General features: G+C 41.7%; 1 pseudogene; it reads left to right on the top strand.

Annotated features, from left to right (window-relative positions):
* The first annotated feature begins 7,774 nt into the window (after positions 1–7,774).
* On the top strand, positions 7,775–9,272 carry LOC149519445 (25S ribosomal RNA; annotated as a pseudogene).
* Positions 9,273–22,960: the final 13,688 nt, after the last annotated feature.

Below are 22,960 nucleotides of genomic sequence, written 5' to 3' on the forward strand. Positions count from 1 at the left end.
TTTGGTATGGTTACTATAGCACCAAGTAGGGAAGCTTTTGGAAGGCCTGAGGTATAGGCACTCTACGAGAGAGCCTGAAACTTTCTAGACCTGGTGTGCCACAAAAGTGTTTGGAACTAGCTCCTTTCTAAAAATTCCTTAACCGACCTTGTATATGTCTAGAGGCCTTGGAACCCTTTAGAATGTATATAAGATTCACATACTTGGCTCTGTAGTGACCACATAGGCCATTGGGGATCAAGTATAAATAGAGTGGCCTTTTTCCCCATAGGACCAACTTATAAGCTAGTGAACTTGTGAACCAACAAAGCTTTTCAAGCACATTTGTACATAAGCCACATTATTATAGCAATAGAAAGGTTCTTGGGTTCTTTCACTAGTGCCTTCTTAGTGTGCTATAGTGTTTGATTGTCTTTAGGGTCCAATTAGTCCTTAGTGAATGGCACATTCACTCAACCTAGTTAAAGGTTAACTTAGGCATATCTGGATGGTAGTTTTTTGCCTAAGGCCACATGGTTACAAGGCTTAAGATCAAAGCCTATGACAATTGGTATTAGAGCACAGTTTGGTGTGTGATCCTGATCTAAGACAATGTCTACTTCCAAGATAAGCCACCAACATGTTGAGCGGCAAAAGGCTCACAAGACACACTATTGGAAATGGCAAAAAAGGTACTAGTAGGGACATGATCTTAGCCTTTAATGCTCAGTTGGCCAAGGTGGAGTTGGTCATAGTTGAAATACAAGACAAGTACAAAGACTAAATGAAGGAATTAGTCTTAACTAGAAAGGAGATCATGGAAGAGTTAAGGCAAACTCTTTTCAAAGAGATCAAAAGCCTCACCCATAAGAACTCCACCTAAAGGCCCTGGTCGAAGCCATGAGGAAGGAGATGGAGTAGCTCAAGAAGAGGCTCTCCATATATGAGGTACCATAAGGGAGGCATACTCATAATAGCTCTTAAGACTAGGGTGGAAGTCCCAAGCCAAACAAGTTTAAGGGCACATGGTCTGTAAAGGATGTAGATAACTTTTTATAGGCCAAAGAGCAATATTTCCATACAATGGGCATCAAGAAATATGCTACTAAGGTAACTACTACATTTATGTATCTTGTAGATAACACATTTCTATAGTGGTGTCATTGGTCCAAGGAGGCCAAATGCAAGGTTACTATAATTGAAACATAGGAGGAGCACCCAAAGGAGTTTAGGCAATAGTTTTACCCACAATAGGCTGTGGAAGAGGCACATATAAAGCTATAGTGGTTTACCCAATGTGGAAAGGTGTGGGACTATGTTTGAGAGTTCTTAAAACTTATGCCCCAATTTCCCAACCATGGGGAGCATGAGGCCCTTTAGGCATTTATGGATGGGCTCAAGCCTGGGCTAAGTAAGGGCTAAGGAAGATGGGTGTCCAAGACCTCACCTAAGCCATGACAGCCATTGAATTCTTAGTGAAATTCAAGAAAGAGGACAAGTCTAAGTTTTCCATGGCTAAGGGCAAAAGCAAAAGTGAGGGAGACAAGAAGAAGGATAAATGACTAATGACCAAGGATGGACCCATGACCTATTTTCTTTGTGATGGTCAATACCAAGCCAAGGACTATCCTAATAGTGCCAAACTCATGGCCATTGTCAAAAGGTATGAGAAACAACCTGAAAAGCAAGGAATGAAGCTTGGTTTGATCTTGCTAAGTTCTGTCTTGGCAAATAAGGGGCAAAAGAGAAAAGGGCTCATGTTTACCAAAATCTCATTATGGGCATCTGATCTTTTCATGTTCAAAAGAGTGGCAAATAGACTAAGGCTCAAGGTTAAGAAAGGAGCTAGATGGATCAAGACCATTAACTTTAAAGAGGTTTTGATCGTAGACATGGCACAAGGAGTTGAATTACAACTTGGTGCATGGAAAAGCAAGGAATCCATTAAGGTAAACCCACTTGATGGCTATAACTTTATTATCTATTTTTCTTGTTCCCTTCGCCAACTACAGTTACATCTTTGACCATCGATGCCAATGCATTGTCTTTGTGAAATGAGAGCAAGGGACTAGAACCATGGTACTATCACCCATCCAACTTGCCAAGGGCATGTGAAAAGACAACACCACCTTTGAGGTGCTAGAGGTGTTTAAGTCATTCAAGGATGAAATGCCTATAGAACTGCCAAGAGACTACCACCTAAGTGAGAGGTAGACCATAAGATCAAGCTACTTTCTAATGCCAAGCTACCAGTCTAAGCCCCATATAGGATGTCACCTCTAAAGCTAGAGGAGCTAAAGAGACAACTTAAAGAGCTTCTAGATGCAAGGTTCATCAAGCCCTTTAAAGCTCTATATGGTGTACTAGTCTTATTTTAGTAGAAGCACATGGGTCCTTTTGAATGTGCATCAACTACTAGGTGCTTAATAAGCTTACGATGAAAAACAAGTATCCCATTCCCTTCATTGCTGACTTGTTTGACTAGCTGGCAGAAGCATGATGGTTCATTAAGCTAGATCTAAAATTGGGATACTATTAAGTAAGGATAGTCAAAGTTAATGAATAAAAGACACAAATATGACTTGCTATGAGGCATATGAGTTTCTAGTCATGCCTTTCAGTTTGATGAATGCACCCATGACATTTTGCATGCTGATGAACAAGGTACTACAACCTTTCCTTAACCAATTTATTGCTATATACCTTGATTATATTGTTATCTATAGTCGAACACTCGATGAGGATGTGGATCACTTGTGGTAGGTGTTCCAAGTACAAAAGAGAATGAACTATATGTAAAAAAGGAGAAATGTACATTCGCCCAGCATGAGGTCTCATTCTTAGGCCATATTATGGAAAATGGCCAGATTTGGATGAATGTTGACAAGGTCCATGCAATCCAACAGTGGAAGTTGCCAACTAAGGTCATGGAGTTGTAGTCATTCCTTGGTCTGACAAGTTGCTATCAACACTTCATAAAGGTGTACTAATCCATTACAGCACCCTTGATCGACATGCATAAGAAAAGATAAGTTTAGGAATGGAGTCTCGAGAGCCAAGAGGCCTTCAATCACCTAAAGTAACCTATCACACCAAGCCATATAAGGTACATACTAATGCATCCAAATTTGTTATTGGAGGTGTGTTGATGCAAGACCGACACCCAATTGCCTTCAAGAGTAAAATGTTGAATGAGACCAAGCATCAATATACGATTTAAGAGAAAGAGATGATTGTCATAATGCATTGCTTGTGCACATAAAGGCATTACTTGTTGGGAAGTAAGTTTGTGGTGATAACCTACAATATGGTGACCAACTGCTTCTAAAGTCAGACGAAGCTTATTCCTAAACAAGCACATTTATAAGACTTTCTACTTGAGTTTGTTTTTACCATAGAGTACAAGCCAGGAAGGGCCAATGTCATGGTTGATGCACTTAGTTGCAAGGTCAAACTAGTAGCAATCAATAGGCTAGATGGTTTTTTGGTGGCATATATCAAATATGGGTTGACCAAAGACCCCACAACCTAAACTTTGATCGAGTACATGAAGCAAGTGAAAACTAGATAGTTCTAGCTTAAAGGTGATCTACTATACACCATGGGAAACTAATTCTTTGTCCTATAATTCGACAAGCTATGAAAGGAAGTCATGAAAGAGTGTCATGACTCATGATGAACAGGCAATCCAAGTGTGCACTACATCTTAGCCCTTGTTAAGGATCGAGACTATTGGCCTAGGATAAGGGATGATGTGGAGGCCTATGCCAAAATTTATCTTATGTGCCAAGAAAACAAGATACAACAAAAGTCCCCCACTGACCCCCTAGAACCATTATTGCTTTTTAAGCACCCATAAGAAAGTGTCTCCGTAGATTTTATTATTGGACTACCCAAGTTGGATTATAGTGGTAGCATCTTTGTAATGATGGACTGGTTCTCCAGGAATGGAACCTTCATTCCAGTAACTAAAGAATGCCCAGTGGAGGAAGTAACCCTATTGTTCCTTAAGAATCTGGTCAAGTATTGGGGTGTTCCTCAATCCATCATTAGTGATCGAGATCATCAATTTATGGGCAAGATCTAAAGTGAATTGGTCAGGCTCTTAGGGTCAGACTTGAGGTTCTGCACCATTGTGCACCCTCAGATGGATGGGCAAATTGAGAAGGTTAATGCCTTATTAGAAGTGCACCTCCAACACTATGTTAGTGCCTTCCAATGAGACTGGCCTAACCTGTCGGATGTATCTCAGTTCTCATAAAATCTTCAGCGAAGTGAGGCTATGAATAAAAGTCCTTTTGAGATTGTGATCAAATAGTATATCTAGTGCTATTACCTCAGGGTACATAAGATCGAACCCAACCACTTACAAATTTGGCAAGACATGGCAAGAACAAGTCGATCTAGCCTAAGTGTGTCCAGATAAGGTAGCAAAGTGATTGAAAAAGTGGGATAATTGAAAGTGATGGGACATGTAGTATCAAGTAGGGGACTAGGAACTAGTCAAGCTACATTTGGTGTTATGGTATCCAGGGATATAGAAGTGGCTTACTTATAGGTACAAAGGTCCTTTCAAAGTTCTAAAGTGAATAGGCAAGGATGCATACAAGCTTGAGCTTCCCCTAAGGCTCATGGTACATCTAGGGTCTTATGTAAGTATGCTCAAGCCCTACCATAATGACTTGGATAAGCCTTCTTAAAGCCAATCAAAGAGAGCACCAGTAGGCCCTTTATGATTGAAAGGTTGAGCACAACTTAGCCAACCACGAGGTAACACATGCCTAAGCATGAGTACTTAGTACAATGGAAAAGCCAGTCAGATAGTAAGATAAGCTAGAAGCCAGTTGAGGCATTATGGTAGTTCTAAAATCAGATTGACAAGTTTCATGAAGAAGACATGATGAGGGCATCAACGAAATAGATAGGGGAAAATGTCACACCCTGTATCAGCAATATCAAAACCAAAGCTTGAGCACTGTTGTTTAAAGGTTAGACCATCGATGAAGTACTAGTTTACAAGAATAAGTCCCTATGTGAGTTACTTGATGCTAAGCCTAAGGACCATTTAGGAAAAGCTTCTAGAAAGCTTTAGAAAGATGATATAGGCACTATAGGTATGAAGGCTTTAGATAAGCGTAGACACAAGCTAGATGCATGGGTGTAAAACCTTCTAGAAGAGCCAAATATGAAATAGGTATGGTTACTGTACCACCAAGTAGGGAAAAACCCAAGGCATGGGCACTTTATGAGAGAGCTTGGAACCTTCTAGACCTAGTGCACTACAGAGTGTTTGAGCCAACTCCATTCTAAAAATTTCCTAACCGACCTTACACTAAGGGCCTTGGAACCCTTTAGAATGTATATAAAAGTCATATACTTGGCTCCTTAGTGACCACATAGGCTATGGGGGTTCAAGTATAAATAGGGGTGCCCCCACCCCTATGGGACCAACTCATGAGCTAGTGAACTTGCAAACCAACAAAGCTCTTCAAGCATATTTGTACATATACCATATTGTTTAAGCAATAAAAAAGATCTTGTATTCTTTCACCAGTGCCTTCTTAGTGTGCTATAGTGTTTAATTATCTTTAGGGTCTAACTAGTCCTTGGTGAGTGGCACACTCAATGAACCTGGTTAAAGGTTGACTTCGGCATATATGGATGGCAGTTTCCCACCTAAGGCCACATGATTGTAAGGCTTAAGACTGAAGCCTATGATAAATACATATACCTCAACCACCATCAGGACGTGTTTGCCTTTTATCTTGGCACATGCTTTAACCATCATCGATATATGCTGGCCCTTGTGTGGGTAGTTACCTTAAACATCATTGACAAATGCTGAGCCATACACCATGCACACCTTGATCAGATAATAGGTAGGTTCAGGCACATCTTCATATTTCTACCAATCTAATGCCATTTTTATGCCTTGTAAATTCATATAATGGTCCCCAAAGCCTTCATGTGAAGTTTCATGGCAATATGAATCACTTTCTATTTTTCATAATTTTTAAAATTTTTTATGATTCAGGACTTTTTGCTCCAAGTTTGGTACATGTGATCCTTGTATTTTTCTTGGCATCCATAAAAAAAATTCAACTAAAAAATCAAAGTGTAGAAGATTTTGTGGCCATTTGAAAAAAATGTACCTATTTCAGATACTTAAATGGCTACTCACTGGAAACCTCTAAAAGCTCTTATGCTTTAAGGGGGAGTGAGTTGTTGAGGCTCTTTGGGGTATAAGAGGCCAAAAATGAAGGCCAAGGGCCAGTAGCTATTACACATCTTTTGCACACACCCCTCGAGCCTCCACCTCAATTGCCAAAACTTTTAATACCATTAGTGAGGTTCTCTAGTGATGCTCTGGTGATGGTGCCCTAGGCAAAAAAATGTAGCACTGGCACATGCTCAAGCCCAGCTTACGCATCATGGCCTATAATCAAACTTCAACCAAGGACTTACCATCAATGGCATATGTTAGTGCATAGTGTGAGCACATGCCTCTACCATCATTGGCACGTGTTGGTGCATGGTTCGGGCACATGTCTCGACCATCATTGGCATAAGCTACTTTTTGGTATAGGCACTTACCTTAACCACCATCAACATAAGCTAGCCCTTGGTATGGGCATTTGTCTCGACCACTACTGGCACATACTAGCCTTTGGTGTGGGTACCTACTGTAATCAGCGTCAGTAGAAAATTCCCCTTGGTGCAAGTAGTTACCTCGACTACCATTGGCACATGCTATCTCTTTCTATGAGCACTTATCTCAAACACCATTAGCACATGCTTGGCCTTAATGTGGGCCCATGCCTTGACCACTATTGACACCTATGAACTCTTAGTGTAGGATATGACTATATGAAAATAGTGTCCTTATTTTAGATAGTTTAATGTTTACTACAAGTATATATGTAAAATCTTTCATGCTCTTCAAGGGATGGTTGTTCAGGTCCCTTTCCCCCCAACAAAGGGAGTAGGTATGTGTAATAGGCCTGTCATTATGTATATCCATGCCGACATCCCTATAGAAAAATCTAGGTTGTGTATGCCTTTTAGTCATGCTATTTGGTGACTTCTTGCTTCGGTGACTTGTAGGCACCCATGGCCTAGATAGGCTAGCATGCATATAGAAATATGCCTTGGCTATGCTGAGCTCAAGCTTGTGCCTATGGCTGATGCTACCCCAAAACCTAGAGGAAGTCCCTGAATAGGGTAGTAGCTCTTAGGGTGGTGTAAGCAGAAGCTGTGGTCATAGGCTAGGTCTTGCCAAGTATCTTAAGTATTTGGCTATCTCATGGTCCTTTCCAACCACTGAAGGAGAGTGAGCATTGGTGAACCGACCATCAGTGCAAATCTTAGTGGTAGTAGTAATTATTCAAATGAAAACTTTTAAGGTTGAAGTAGGGAAAAGTTCCATGTGAACAGCACTTGCACATGGGTTAGACGATCCTAGAAGATGGGGGAAGCCTATTCAATAGTGTGTCTGGCATAAGCTTTGAAAACTAATTGGGTTAAAATTCCTAAACCAAGATGCAATGATTGACAGTAAGATTAGGGAGTCTGAGACATTGGGGGGCTTTAGGAAGAGTTATCTTTTCTATTTAATAGCCTCCCTAACCTAAAAATGGCTCGGTTAGAGGTAAGGTCTAGTGGCTAGAAGAGCACTATATGTCACATGGTGTCTAGTATGCCCCTGATGACCTTTGAAAATCTAGAGGATCAAGTGTTGTCCATTCCCATCATATTCATAACCACATATGGTTTCCAAGGTGAATAGCCTCTAGTCGATGGAACAATATAGGTAAGGGAAGTTAGCAAAATGGATCCATTAGCTTGAGAAAATGATTGGCTTTGAGGGTTGGACATAAAGGTCCTAGTCTCGAACTTGTAGATTGGCTATGCACTGCTCAAGCCACTCCTATAGTGAGAGCTAGTCATCGCATGCCAACCTAAGGATGAACTGGGAATGGCTCCCTTAGGGGCTTTCCCTAGGTAATGAATAGTTAACTCAACATTGGTATGGACAAAAGGAATCTGACTATTTAATTAAAACAAACCATAGTGATGGTCCTTGCAGATACTCATGTAATGTGATTTTTGCCCAGTGCTCTAAATGTAAAAGTGAAAAAATTCAACCAAGTAAGGGTAAACAATAGGAGTAACTATGACTCTTTTAAGGTAGCCAAATGCCTCATCATCTTACTAACATGCATGATTGGATTAATGAGATTCCTACTATCCTTATCTATTATCCAGCGAAGCCATAGCTAAGGGAATGGGCTCAACAAAATTAGCAAGGAAAGAAAACCCAGATTAGGTTGACTCTAGTTTGACTTTGTGAAATGACTTTAGAGGTGTAGAATGATAGGAACCTTGAGGCAAAATTGAAATACCATTACTTTTAATGTTATTTACTTATTCAATGAATAAGATGCAGGGCATGATCCCTTTTTTTGGCCCAAGGCTAGCCTCAATCGATCAATCTGGGTAGAAAACATTATTAGCTAGAGAGCTTGGCTATGGTAGCACATCTGTTAAAAGATAACACAAGTGTCCTAAAATGATCGCAATGAGAACAAAAATCTCGTGTCAAACAAAAAGGTTAAAGCTTGTTTGATTTAAGTTCTAGTATGAATACAAACCATGAAAGCATGGCCTATCAATCTTTTAGACCTTCAAATTTTGAAGCTAGAGATGTCAAAAAGTTACCACAAGAATAACTGGCTTGTGGCAACCAAGTATTCATAGCGATGTTGCTTTTTTATCCTTCAATGTTGGCTCTTCCTATCATTCTGAAGTAGAATTCACCAAGTGTTGGATTGTTCACCCACCAATAAGGATTGTGAGTTGGTTTAGGACCATTATGAGATAGGTTAGTCTTAGACTACTGATGGTAGCATCGCAATAGTAATTCAACCTAATATGAGAGGAATCATTGATTTGCATAATTGGTCATCATACTTGGTTGAAAAGCTAGCAGCATGAAGCTACCATGTGCTAGATTATGACTGAACACCTCTAAGTCATAATCCAAGCTAGAAGTGATGCATGCATCTATCACCTTGTTGTCAACCCACAGTAGAGGCCCATGGCCCTCAAAGGCATGTGTCGTAGGTGTAGCCCTTATGGTGGACAAGCTACGTAGGCATCCTTAGAGCTCAATTCCCACTGAGTGGTAGGTAGATCCTTTATAGATGACTTAAATACATGATGGGGTATTGTAAGTGGCATAGTGGCCTTGCTACCATGATCTACTAAGATTTAGCCCTTTGTCACTTCAATTTATCTGTCCCCCCATAGCTACCAAAGTCTCTTCACTTCATTTTTTACCCCACACTCATCTGGGGTTAGGGATAAATAGTTTTCTCTGTTGCAATTGATTCAGTAGGTTGATGACATCCTTCCTTCAAGCATCCAAATAAACAACAACCAAATACTCTTAGTATTTGTTACAGAGATAGGCTTACCTTTGGTGTGGGCACTTGCATTAAACTCCATTAACACACACTGGCCCATAGTATAGGTTGTTGCATCGAACACCACCAATAGCATCTAGGCCTTGGTTGGTGCAGGCAATTGCATCCAACACCATCTACAAATGCTGGCCCATTGTTGCCTTAAACACCATTAGCAAATGCTAGCCCCTTGGTATAGGATGTTGCCTTTGATGCCATTGCTTGATGTTGGCACTTGGTGATGACACTTGCCTAGACCACCATCAGTGCAAGTAGGCCCTTGGTATGGGTTGTTACCTCAGACACTTATTTGGTAGATGCTAGTGTCACAGTTCATGCACAAGTCCTAATCAAGTAGGTTGAGAGATGCAGGTTGTTAGAGTTGGTGCAAGCAAAGCATTAGGAAGGATTGAGACCAAGGTCCTAAAGGCACATACGAGGCCAAAGTGTGCAGACAAGGCCTAGGCTAAGGTGTGAGAGCATGGTGAGGTTAGCAATCTAGTGCTAAGAATAAGGACTACTCATTAAAAGGATCTAGAACACCTTAGAAGAGTGGTATAGGTACATAGACACAGAAGGCTCAAGATTACCCTAGAGATAGGCTAGAAGTGTGAGTGCAAAAGAGTCTAGAGAAGCTTGAAGGCTAGCTAGTTTCTAGGCATTAAGGTTCCAAAAGGGCCTGGCACAAGAATAGTAATAGGCACAATAGCACCCAAAGGCTTTACAAAGCCCTAGTTGTATACAGAGCAGTGACTAGATGAGGAAAGTTTTAGAACCCACTAGGTGTGAGCACTTAGCGAGAGTGCCTAGACTCTTCCAGACCTAAGGCTTAGCGGGGAGCTTAGAACAAGTTAGACTTTACAAAAGCCTTAGCTGACCTAAGAAGTGTCTAACGCATGAAAAGGTCCAAAAGGCTTATGAAGGCCACTCACTTGGATTAGTAAGGGCCATATGTGTTAGGGAGGCTCAAGTATTAATAAGGGCCCTCCCCTTCATTGGTGAAAAGTTAAAAGCTACACAAGAATAGCCAAATCATAGACTTGGGCATTAAGTAGTTGTATATAGCATTAAGTAAATAAAAGTTACAATTACTTTAACTTTCTTTCTTAGCTTTGTCCCAAACTCTTAGGGAGCTAATGGAGTCCATGGCAAAAGTGCTCAGCATAAAGTTAGGGAAAAGGTTGACTTAGGCATACGTATGGTAGTTCTTGCATAAGGCCACATAGTAGTTGGCTTAAGCTCCTAACCCATGACAATTGGTATTTGAGCCAATTCCAATTGAAGTAGGTATCAGAGCAGGTTTAACCATAGGGACATCAGAACCTTCATTATAACCAATGTTGATATCAATTTAGGTTGTGCGAGCAACTTGCATGCTAGTGTACCGGTTGTGCTATTGAGTTGTAGTGGGGTTGGATAGTGTGATCATTACTGGTTGTTGATGCCAAGAATAGCACATATGGATGCTTGAGTGCTCTTAAGGATATGAAAAGATCTTTAGTTCAACCTTCATATTTGTGGTTGAGTGCATAGGTAATGTGTATGAGGGCCACCCACCCATGTGCAAGGGGAGAAAGGCTGGTTAAAAAGAGAGATTGTCATCCGTGAAAGTTAGTTTGAGGGCACCAAGGATTGTATATGAGTGCTAGATTCCATATAGAATGAGTTCAAAAAAGGGTAAAAGCAATTGGTAAGAGCTGAGTTAAGTGGTAGGGTACAAGACTTGAAGTAGGAGTATTGCCATTACTGAGTGGTGGTTAAGGCTAAGTACCCTAAGTCTGCATAGCTTGAAGGTAAAGGCTAAGCCTAGTGGTAGGGGCTTGTGTGAAGGAGACAAGAGTAGCAATACCTTAAAGGAAGAGTAAGCCAATAAAGAACCACAGCATAGGAAAGCAAGGACCAAAGGTTCAAAGGTATGGGTGACCATATCCTTTGACTACTTTTTATGCTCAAGACCACATAAGGCCAAAGAACACTTATAGTGGAAGAAGCTCAGAGCCATTGTGAGGATTTAGGGAAAGTCCAATGGCAAGAGTCATAATGGTAGTTGAGCTAAGAGGAAGGGATCTTTTAAGCTCCTAATGAGGGTAAGGCAAGTGTGGCTACAAAGAGCCATCAGCCCTAGAGATAGATGGTTCATCAAATAAAGAGTAATGGACTAGATGTGAGCATTGCATGCCCCACACTAGTGAGCACTGCATACCCTGAAGGGCCTATTGAGTGTAAGAAAAAGGTAATGGTACATCACAAACTAAGGCACTACTCATTTTAATAAGCACTGGTTTCATAGGAACCACCTAGGATCATGACCAGAACATGGGATGACTATGAAGGTGTATCAAGAACCATCACGTGCCAGAAACCATTAAGACAAGAGTGGGACATCAATCTAGCATGCATGGATGGTGAATGAATGACATCTTTTAGTAATAAAGACATTGATAGAACAAATAGAAAAGAATGTCATGGATCCATGTGTAAGTCTTAAGCCAAATAGGTCGAGAGACATACCTTATTTGATTTAGTGCTAGTGAAGGACTGGGAAAGATCGAGACCAAAGTCCTAAAATCACATACAAGGACCAAGTGTGTGGAGTAGGGCCAAGGTAAAAGTATAAAAGCATGACGAGGTGAGTAGTCTAGTGCTGATAATGGGGACTGCTTATTGAAAGGATCTGGAAAACCCCAAAAGAGTGGCATGGGCAAATAGGCATAAAAGGCTCTTGATTAACCTAAAGATAGGCTAGGCATATGGTTGTAGAAGAGTCTAGAGAAGATTGGAGGCTAGCTAGGTACGAGGGCACCGATGGTTTCATAAGGGCTTGGTATTGGAATAGTAGTAGGCACTATAACACCTAGATGAAGAAGGCTCTAGAAGGCTATAGCTGGATATAGATCAATGACTAGTTGAGGAAGGTTTTGGAACTCACTAGGCATGGGCACTCAGCAGCAGTGCCCAAACTCTTCCAAACTTAAGGCTGCACGGGGAGCTTGGAATAAGCTAGATTCTGTAAAGGCCTTAGCCAACCTAGGAAGTGTCTAGAGACCATGGAAGGGTCTAAAAGGCCTATAAAGGCCACACACTTAGATTAATAAGGGCTATATATAGTGGAAAGGCTCAAGTATAAATAAAAGCCCTCACTTTCATTAGTGAGAAGTTAAAAGCTACACAAGTAAGAAGAACTAAGTCATAGACTTAGGCATTACATAATTTTATATAGCATCATGTAAATAGAAGTTACAATTGCTTTAACTCTCCTACCTAGATTTCTTCCAAGTTTTTAGAGAGCCAATGGAGTGCACGGCAAAAGTGTTTAGCTTAGAGTCAAGGAAAATGCTGACTTCGGCATATAGATGGTAGTTTTCTGCTTAAGGCTACACAGTAGCTAGGCTTAAGCTCTTGGCCCATAATAGTGGCACTTAGTCAAGAATATGTACTGTGACCCTCCTACCCATGGCACTTATCTAACCTTCGATCGCCATCAACATAAAGTGATGCTCGATGCATATGTCATTGGCTCTAGCCATAAGCCAAACTTTATGCTAACTTGGATAGGGCATTGACTCTATCTGCCTAACATAGCTTACAAAACTTAAGTGCTCAAAATAATTCTAGCTTGTCAAAGATTATGCTGCAGTATTAGGCCTTCTAGAAGCCCTTAATTTTGATCTTCTAGAACTATGTTTAGAAGTGCCTATACCTGGGCCTAGCTTAATTTTACCAAACTTGAACACTGTGCCTGAGCCTTTAGAGTCTTGATCACTGCCCATACCACTATTTTATGGTAGTTTCCTATAACTTAGGCCTCTAGTAGGCCTTAAAGATTGGTCCCTCTGGCTATTAGACCTTATCCACTAAAACTAGAATTATGCCTTAACTAGAAGGTAACCCTTAGTCTTAGACCAGTGTCATGGTCAAGCCCTAGTATGCCTCGATCTTGCCATGACTAACCTTGAGCCAAGCAACGAATGGGGCCTTATGGTTGTGATAATGGTTCTAGAGCTGTTCATGGATAGTGTAAACCTAAGAACATGTTACTGATAGTGTGTACGATGGTGTGAGCCCTAGGCCCCAAGATGCATGAACAAGTGCAAGCCAATGAGCGAGCACCTTTGAGCTAGGTAGCCAGTCAGGTGTTATTGGTTAAAGTCTTGTGCAGGCACCCTTGAGTGGGTTAGTGGAGCAATGAGTGAAATTTGAGAATTATGATGGCTAAGAGACAAGTCACTGAGCCTTAAATTGTTTGAAGAAAGGCTTTAAGATAGTTAGAAAGAATAGCATCCCAATTTTAGATAGTCTTATGGTTCTTAGTAAGATGGTTGGGAAATCTCTTACACTCTTTATAGGGGGTGACTGGTGTCAACTCTCCACCACCCCCTTGGCTAGTAGGTAGGCAAGGGCTTGGCTAGTTTAAAGTGAGCTATTTGTAAGCACATGTAGTGTCTAGGTGGGCAGGTATCATTGGGTCATGAATGTGGCATAGTGCCTTCTTTGGTCATGGTAAATGTGGGGATAATTAGGGCCAGCAGGCCCCATAGTGCTCCTTCGTGTTGAACCATCGAGGTTACACGCTAACATTCAATATGCACCTCAGTTTCCCCTCATCAAGCTAGTTTGATGATTAACTAAGTGTTATGAGATGGTGTTTGTGTAGGAGGGGCAAATCATCCTTAAGGGATGAGTGGCTAGCAGGTAGGCACTTTGCTAAACCTTTGTGGCCAATTAGTAGTGGTGTGCTACAGTTAAGGTAGACACCCAAGTTCTTCAAGGTAGGATGGGCATCATGTCAAGTGTCTATCATGCATGTGGGTAGCCTAGAATAAGGTTAAGAGTTGAGGCTTTGAGATGTGAGTTTCACAGGGACGAGATGAGCCAAGTGTGGCTTCGATCTAGCTATTGACCAACATCTATGTTTTGCCTTTAGGTTCAAGGCATGAGAGCTTGTATACGATGTGAACAAGCGTTGTGTTGGGTTCTCACCATGCCAAAATGAGGTAATATCACGAGAACCAGGGTCATACATCCTTATGAGCTAGGCAGGTTAGTGCTTGAGACATTGATAGTTACGAGTAGAGATGGGTGCTCAGGGCCACCTCGAGAATCATAGGTTGACTATGCTAATGGGAGTTAGGTTCTTCCCTATTAAGTTTAAGAATATTGCATGTAACCCTATAGGATTCAACCTAAGAAGGGTTCATGAGTATGCAACTTAAAGGATTGAAAATGATCTATCTATGGAGAAATGGACTCAAGAAAAGTTATCCTTGACTAAAAGTAGTCTTAGTGCCATACGGATGCATGGTTTCAATCTAAGGAATGCATGGCCCATGACATTTTGGTATTAGAGCCTAGTTTGACTTAGTGGTGGGATTAAAGTGGCCCAAGTGTGGGTATGATAATGAGAAATTGAGGTCGTGCTAAGCTCAAAGAGAGGTATTGAGGTGAGATTGCAATGTCATGGAAATGTGGGCTCAATAATGAGCCATCGAGGTGATAAATGGGAAAAAATGGCCTAAGTGAAAGGCCATCGAGGAGGCTCTTGGATGCTAAGTGAAAGGGCATGAGAGTCTAGATTTACCTAACAAAAGGTGTTGGCTTGTTTGGATGGAAAAACTATGTTGAGATCAAAATGTGAAAAAGGAACTATATCTTGAAATGGTGTTTGAGTAAGGCCATGTGGGCTGAATGAGTTTTTTTTTTAGGGACATGAGTAATTCATATTGAGATTAGTTACTAACATGTGCACTTATTATGTGGTGCAAATGCTCTAGCAGGGGTATAAGTCGAGTAGTTGGATCCAAGTATAGAGCCATTCTACAGAGGTAAAGAAGTTTGAGTTAGCTGATGATGAAAGCCTTGATTTTGTGATGGTCAGCAAACCATGAGTTCTTATGGTTAACGGATCACAAGAGTGTGTAGATCAGTGAACCATGCTTTATGTTGGCTAAGAGAGAAGGTTTTATGAGATGTGGTGGTTAGTAGACTAGAACATTGGTCGACAAACTAAAATAATGTGCAGTTCAATGAAATGAGTAAGCAAGAATTGGTGAATTGACAAGGCCTTGAGTTATGTGGGTTAAAGGATAGATTGAGGTGAGTATGTTGATGGTATTTGTGTTCAAGTAAGATTTGGTTAGTGAACTAGATGAGTTTGAGCAAGGAAAAATTGAGCCAATTGATTGAGCCAAATACAGAACCTTTTTGAATAAATATTGCCCAATGGGATTGAAGTGGATCAATGGATCCTTGAGCTTTATAGGGGCTTTGAGTTACCCTTTGAGATATGCCAGAGCCAAGGCAGATGAGTTATGGAACCATCATAGATACATGGTTACATGCAAAGCTAAGCTGAGTTCAACTAAAAGTGGGGGAGACTTGTGATTTCTGGTGGTGCTATGCCAAGATAGTAAAGCCTATAAGATATCTAAGCATTGAGTTTAAGTTTGAGATAAGGTGCCACCATGAGAGTGGTTGGCCAAAGGGCCACACCTAGAGAGGTAACCTTAGAGGGGCCAAAAGGAACCAAGTTGTGAGATGATCGAAATGTTTGAATGCCACCATGCTAGGGTCTATTTTAGGTGGTGATGTTTGAGGGCAGTTGACTTAAGCACCATGTTTAGAGGGGAGCATCAAAGAGTTGGTGTCAGAGGTGTGTAGTTGGTGGGATGGGTCATGTCTAACAAGGCATACCAATGTGTGGCGAAGTAGGTGGTCATTCATTTGACTAAGGGCCATGATCAATTAGGTGCCTTAAGGTTGCAACATGATGTGATCATGGGTGAAGTAGTGCAGTGGCACTTGTTAATCAATAGTTTGGGTTTAGTAGTCATATATAGAGATAGCATAAAGGTGCATTAGAGCTAGGATAAGACCTATCTACATCGACAATGAAAGAGTACTCTAGGTAGTGCCTCATGTGGAGGGATCTCGACCCAATCCTTAAGGGAACAAGTGAGAAACATATGAGAAAATGTCAACTGTATGCAATAAGAGAGTTGGGTGTGGTCTTGGCATCGATGAGGGCATCGATATAGTAAGTAGGGGAAAGTGTCATGGTCAGCCATTAGTGTGCTTTGGTCTTACCATGATTGACCTTAAGCTAAGCAATGGATGAGGCCTCATGGTTGGGACTATGGTCTTGGAGCTATGTATGGGCAATGTAAGCCTAAGAACATGTTATTGATAATATGTGTAGCTGATGTGAGCACCAACCCCAAGATGCAAGGGCAAGTGTGAGCCAATGGGTGGGCACTTTGAAGCCAAGTAGCCTGTTAGGTGCTATCAGTTGAAGTCATGCACAGGCAACCACAAATGTGTCAATGGATCAACGAGTGAAATCTAAGAATTATGGTGGAGAAGAGATAGGTCACTGGACCCTAAGTTGGTTGAAGAAAGACTCTAAGATGGTTGGGGAGAAAAGTGTCCCCATTTCAAATTGTCTTATAGTTCCTAGTAAGATGGTTGGGAAATCTCTTATGCTCTTTATAGGGGAACAACTGGTGTTAGCTCTAGACCACCCCTTAGCTAGGGGATATGCGAGGACCTCACTAGTCGAAAGTGAGCTACTCTTGGGCATATGTGATGCCTAGGTGGGTAGGCATCATTAGGTCACGAGTATGGCATAGTGCCTCCTAAGGTGATGATAAACCTAGGGATGGTTAGGGCCGATAGATCTCGTATCGTGCCTTTATGTTGAACCATGAGTATAGACGCTATCATGTGCCAAGAACCAATCTGTGCCAAAGAGCATCAGGATGAGAGTGTGACATCAATCCAGCATGCACATGCTATGAATAAATGACATTCCCTAGCAATGAGGGCGTTGCTAAAATGAGTGAGCGAGAATGTCATGATTTGTGCACAAATCCTAAGCTGACTGGGTTGAAAAATATAGCTTGTTTGAGTTGGTATAGGCAAGGACCATGAAGGATTAAGAACAAGGTTTGAAAAGCACATACAAGGCTTAAGTGTATGGACCAGAGCCTAGGCTAAGGTGCAAAAGCATGGCAAGGTGAGCATCTTAGTATCGAGAATATGGAATACTTATTAGAATGATCTAGAATGCATCAACAAATTGGTATGAGTAGTAGGCACATGAGGCTTTATATTAGCTTGGAGACACACTATGCACGCGAGTGTAGAAGAGTCTAGAGAAGCGTAAAGGTAGGCTAGGTGGGTGGGTACTAAAGGTTCTAGAAGAGCTAGGCATGAGAATAGTAGTAGGTACTATAGCACCTAGATGAAGAAGGATTTGGAAGGCCTAAGCTATGGGTAGAGCAGTGACCAGACAAGGAAGGATCTAAAACCCACTAGGCACAAACACTTAGCAAGATTGCCTAGACTCTTTCAGACCTGAGGCTTAGCAAGGAGCTTGGAACCAGTAAGATTTTGCAAAGGCCTTAGCCAACATGGAAAGTGTTTGGGAACCGTGGAATGGTCTAAAAGGCCTATGATGGACACACACTTGGATCAGTAAGGGCCATATGTGCTAAGGAGGCTCAAGTATAAATAGGGGCCCTCTTCCTTATTTGTAGAACGTTAGAAGCTACACAAGTAAGAAAAACCAAGTCATTAACTTAGGCATTGAACAATTGTATATAGCATCAAGTAAATAGAAGTTACAATTGTTTTAACTCTCCTTTTAGCTTTCTCCTAAGTTTCTTGGGAGCTAATGGAATGCACGGTAAAAGTGTTCAACATAAAGTCAAGGAAAAGGCTAACTTAGGCATATAGATGGTAGTTTCCCACCTAAGCCCATACCGTAGCTAGGCTTAAGCTCCTAGCCTATGCCATTGTATGGATGTGTGGCTGTGCAAGTGTGCATACTAGAGCTTGATCGAGAGGCTTGTGTGTTGAGCTAGTGTGCAAACTAGTGCTGAACAACTAGTGTTGTATGGTGTGCCATGTTGACAGATTGGTGTGTTAGCTTATGAGAACTAGAACTGAATCACTTGAGTGCCTACTTGAGTTAAGGTAATCCTATCATTTATGCATCCATGATCTAATATTTTGTGTGTTTTGTGTTGTGGCATGGCTTGCGAAAACCATACAAGAGACCAAAGCAAGTTACTCAAAGAGTGCCTACCTACAAAGAAGTAGGGGAAGGTTTCAACAAGATATGTACTAACAAGCACTCGATTAGCAAAGTGTGAGGAGGTCGTTCTTTAGATAATAGATTAGTTTAGAGATGTTGAGGGATTCTTGAATAAGGTAATGGAGAAGCTCATGCAGTGTAATGAGGCATTAGAGTCTATGGTGACAATTTGTGATAGGAGCTAGCTAGGCTCAAGTTTAACCATGATGCATTATGAGCTACCACTATTGCTGGTGTAAGCTTAGGACTGAGAGTGGAGGTGCCTAAGCATTTTATTGATGGACTAAAGTCGTGGGTAAAGGCAATGATACAAAAAAATGGTGTGCAAGAGTCAAGTCAGGCCAGAGTTGGTATGGAATCATTAACTTAGGTTAAGTGCACCAAGTCTCCAAGGTTAAAAGGGAAAGGCTAGAAGGGGGAGAGATCGATGTTTATTCCTCGAGGAAGGAAATGGCTACAAAGGAGCCTAGATTTTGCGAGACTAACAAAGTTGCCAACAGGGGCAAAGGGCCCTTGAGTTACTATTTTTATGCCAGTCCATATTAGGTTAGGGAGTGCTTGAAGCTTTTAGCCATCAAGTGGGTAGAAGGGCTATCCGAAACCAAGAGTGGCAATGGTAAACAACACAAGAAGGAGCCCAAAGAGGAGTGGCCAGTTGCTAGTTAAGACTGTCGAAGGGTTAGGAACTCTCGAGGAGCTGATGAAGGGAAATTAGTGGTAGCTGAGTGCCTCAGCATGAGTCCCACAGTGCGGCCAAATTCTTCATAAGAGAGTGTGTCATGAGCAACTCAAAGGAAGCATAAGAAGTATTGGTAGCATGGGCAGAAGAGGCCATTATAGCAAAGTGCTAAGGAACCTAAGATTGAGAATGACGAAAGCCAATAGAGTACATGTTTGGGTATGGGACCAAAATGTTGGAAAATTGGTTTGTGGTGTAGGAGTTGGAACCAATGTCAAAGCTGGGCACATCATCCCCTTAGCAATGAGGGTGTTGCTAGAACAAATGGAGGAGAACTTCATAGTTCATAAGGTGGTCCAGACCTAGGGGTTCTCTTTGAGTCGAGTGACAAATCTTGTTCTAGTAGGATAAAGTCTAACTACTAAGGGGACCAAGCCCTAAGGTGCACTAGTGGTCCAGGTTATGAGGAACTAGCCTAAAACAATGAGGCAAGTAGTGAATGAGACTCCAAAGGCGCAGAAAAAATGTTCAAGTTTGGTAGGATTGAGCCAAAATTAAAGGTAAAAAGTGGTGAGCAATGCATAGACACCTAGTTAGACTCAGCTGTGAGCACTGATGATCGAGGGGCAGGTATATAGTTAAGCCCAAGTGTGGGCATGCCTAATCACAAACCTGGGAGGACCAGATTTGGGGGCTTTTAGAAAGCCTACCGCTTAGCATGAATTTAGCAAGTCAAAGATTGTGTAGCAGCACTAAATCCCCTAGAATCAAGGATTGTAACTTAGTTCTTAGAATTAAGGGATTGTAATCTCTAGAGCTTAGGAATGCATCTCAGGCACTAAATGTAAATGGGAGCTTAGCCATAAATAGAGAGTCCCTTACCCTTATTGTACACCCACCAGAACCATTTAGTACTGACATCTTTACTCTTACCTTAAACCTTTTTGTTGTTCTTTTGTTAGCCTTTCTTCTAGCATTTGCTATGCCCTTTCCTTTTGTAACATACTAGGCTGCCAAGCCCTGTAGTCTAGATTATCCATGCACAATTTCTTCTGTTAGGTTGATCTAGGATGCAAAGAGTCCAATCCCATGTCCTAGAGTCATACAAGCCTAGTGTTTGAGTCTTAGCTTGTGACAAGTGGGGTTCTCTCTGAGTTGAGTGTAGTTCTAGTTCTAGCAAGATAGAGTTTGACAGTAAAGGGGACAATGCCTTGAGGTGCATTAGAGGTCCAGGACATGGGGAACTAGCCCAAAATAATGAGGTAAGTAGTGATCAAGACTCTAAAGGCTCAGGGAAGGTGTTCAGGTTTTGTAAGATTGAGATAGGCCGAAGGGTGACATGGGTGAGCAATGTGTGGGCACCAAATCGGACCTCATCAAGAGCACTAATGACTGAGGTATGGGTGTATGGTTAGGCCCAAGTGTGGGCACCCCTCTAAGAGGTTCAAATTTAGTAGCTTCTAGAAGTCTTGGGGTTCAGCATGATTTTAGTGAGTTAATGATTGTGCAGTAGCACCAAATCCCCTAGAATTAGGGATTGTATCTTAGCTCCTAGAATCAAAGGATTGTAATCTCTAGAGTTCATAAATGTATCTCAAGCACTAAATGTAAGGGGGACTCAGCTATAAATAAAGAGTCCCCCGTCCTCATTGTACAGAAGCTAGGACTATTGAGTAATGACATCTTTACTCAAGCCTTCAACTTTTCTATTGTTCTTTTGTTAGCTTTTCTTCTAGCACTTATTGTGCCCTTTCACTTTGCAGTGTACTGGGAGGCCAAGCCCCACAATCTAGAGTGTCTAACATCATTTCTTGCATTACATTGATTTGGGACACGAAAGAGTTCATTCTTATGTCTTGGAGCCACGTAAGGTTGGAGTTTAAATCTCAGCTTGTGACACATGCACATGCCTTGACCACCATCGAGACTTGTTGAACCTTTGTATTCATACATACTTCAACCGCCATAGGCACATGTTGGCCTTTGTGTGGGTAGCTCCCTCGAACACCATTGGCATATGCTTGGTTGCACAGCGTGCACAGATATCCTAGGCTCGAGCTACGCACCATGTGCACCATGACTGTGCAGTAAGTCGGTTCAGGCACATCTTTATATTTCTACCATACCAATGCCATATTTATCGCTTGTAAATTCATACAATGGTCCCTTAAACCTTCATGTGAAGTTTCATGGCAAGATGACTTGTTTTCTATTTTTCACAATTTTTAAATTTTTTTATGGTTTGAAATTTTTTTAAAAAGAGTTTTGGCCCCAAATTTGGTATATATGATCCATGTATTTTTTTGGCATCCATAAAAAAATTTATCTAAAATATCAAAGTATAGAATTTGTGGCTATTTGAAAAAAGCATCTCCATTTCAAACACTTGAATGGCTACCAGTGGCAAACCTATAAAAGTTCTTATGCTCTTTAAGGGGGTGTGAGTTGTCAAGCTTGCTTAGGGGATAAGGGGCCAATATAATGGCCAAGGACTAGCACCCATCACACATCATATGTGCATGCCTCCTCAGCCTGCCACCCCTAATCATCGAAAGCCTAAATGCCCTCTGTTAGGTTCTTTGATGATGCTCCAGTAATGCTACCCTAGCCAAAAAAATGTGGCACCAGCACATTCTTGAGCCCAGCATGTGCACTATGGCCCAGAATTAAACTTTAGCCAAGGCTTTAAACATCATTAGCACAAGTTGGCCTTTGGTATGGACACTTGGCTTGACCATCATCGGCATAAGCTGGCCCTTGGTATGGGCATTTGCCTCAACCAACATTGGCATATGTTGGCCCTTTGTGCAAGCACATGCCTTGATCAACATTGGCATAATCTAGACCTATTGTGGGCACATGCCTCGATTAACATTTGCATAATCTAGACTTGTGCGAGCACATGCCTCGATCAGCATTAGTAGAAGATAGCCCTTGGTATGGGCAGTTGCCTTGAATACCATTAGCATAAGCTATCCCTTGCTATGGGCACTTCTCACAAACTCCATCGGCATATCTGGGCCTTACTGTCAGCACATACTTTGACCACCACTAGCACTTGTGGACTTGTTGTGCGAGATATACCTATTTGAAAAAGTTCCCCATTACAGACACTTTAATGTCTATTGGTAGCAAATCTGTAAAATCTATCATGCTCTATAGGGGGTGATTATCCAAAGGTATGCATGATGGGCCTATCATTGTGTACATCCATAGCAACATCCTTGGAGCAAAATCCAAGCCGTGCATGCCTTCTAGTCATGCTATCCAGTGACTGGTTGCTCTGGTGAGCTATAGGTGCCTATTACCTCAACTGGTTGGCATGCATGTGGAAAAAAGGCTCAGCTGTGCCAAGCTCAAGCTCGTACCTATAGTTGATGTTGCCCCAGACCCTAAGGCAAGTCCTTTAGTCAAGCAATAGCTCCTAAGGGGTACAAGTAGAAGCTGTGGTCACAGGCTTGGTCTGGCCAAGTCTTTTGGGTATTTGGCAGTTTCGTGGTCCCTTCTCATCGACCATAAAAATGCCTTGGCTTGGCCAAGCCTGTGCATGTGTCACACTCTACAAGACCATCGTCAAGGCCAAGGCTTGAGCACCTGAGGCTAAAGGCCAGACCCTCACTCAAGCACCAACCTGGGAGAATGAGTCCCTACGAGAGTTACCCGATGCTAAGCCTAAGGACCATTTGGAAAAAGCTTCTAGAAGTCCCAAAAAGGTGATGTAGGTACTATAGGTGCAAGGGCTCT

Source organism: Durio zibethinus, chromosome 3, assembly GCF_047325235.1.
Source record: "Durio zibethinus cultivar Kanyao isolate XHJ-2024 chromosome 3, ASM4732523v1, whole genome shotgun sequence".
NCBI classification, from domain to species: domain Eukaryota; kingdom Viridiplantae; phylum Streptophyta; class Magnoliopsida; order Malvales; family Malvaceae; genus Durio; species Durio zibethinus.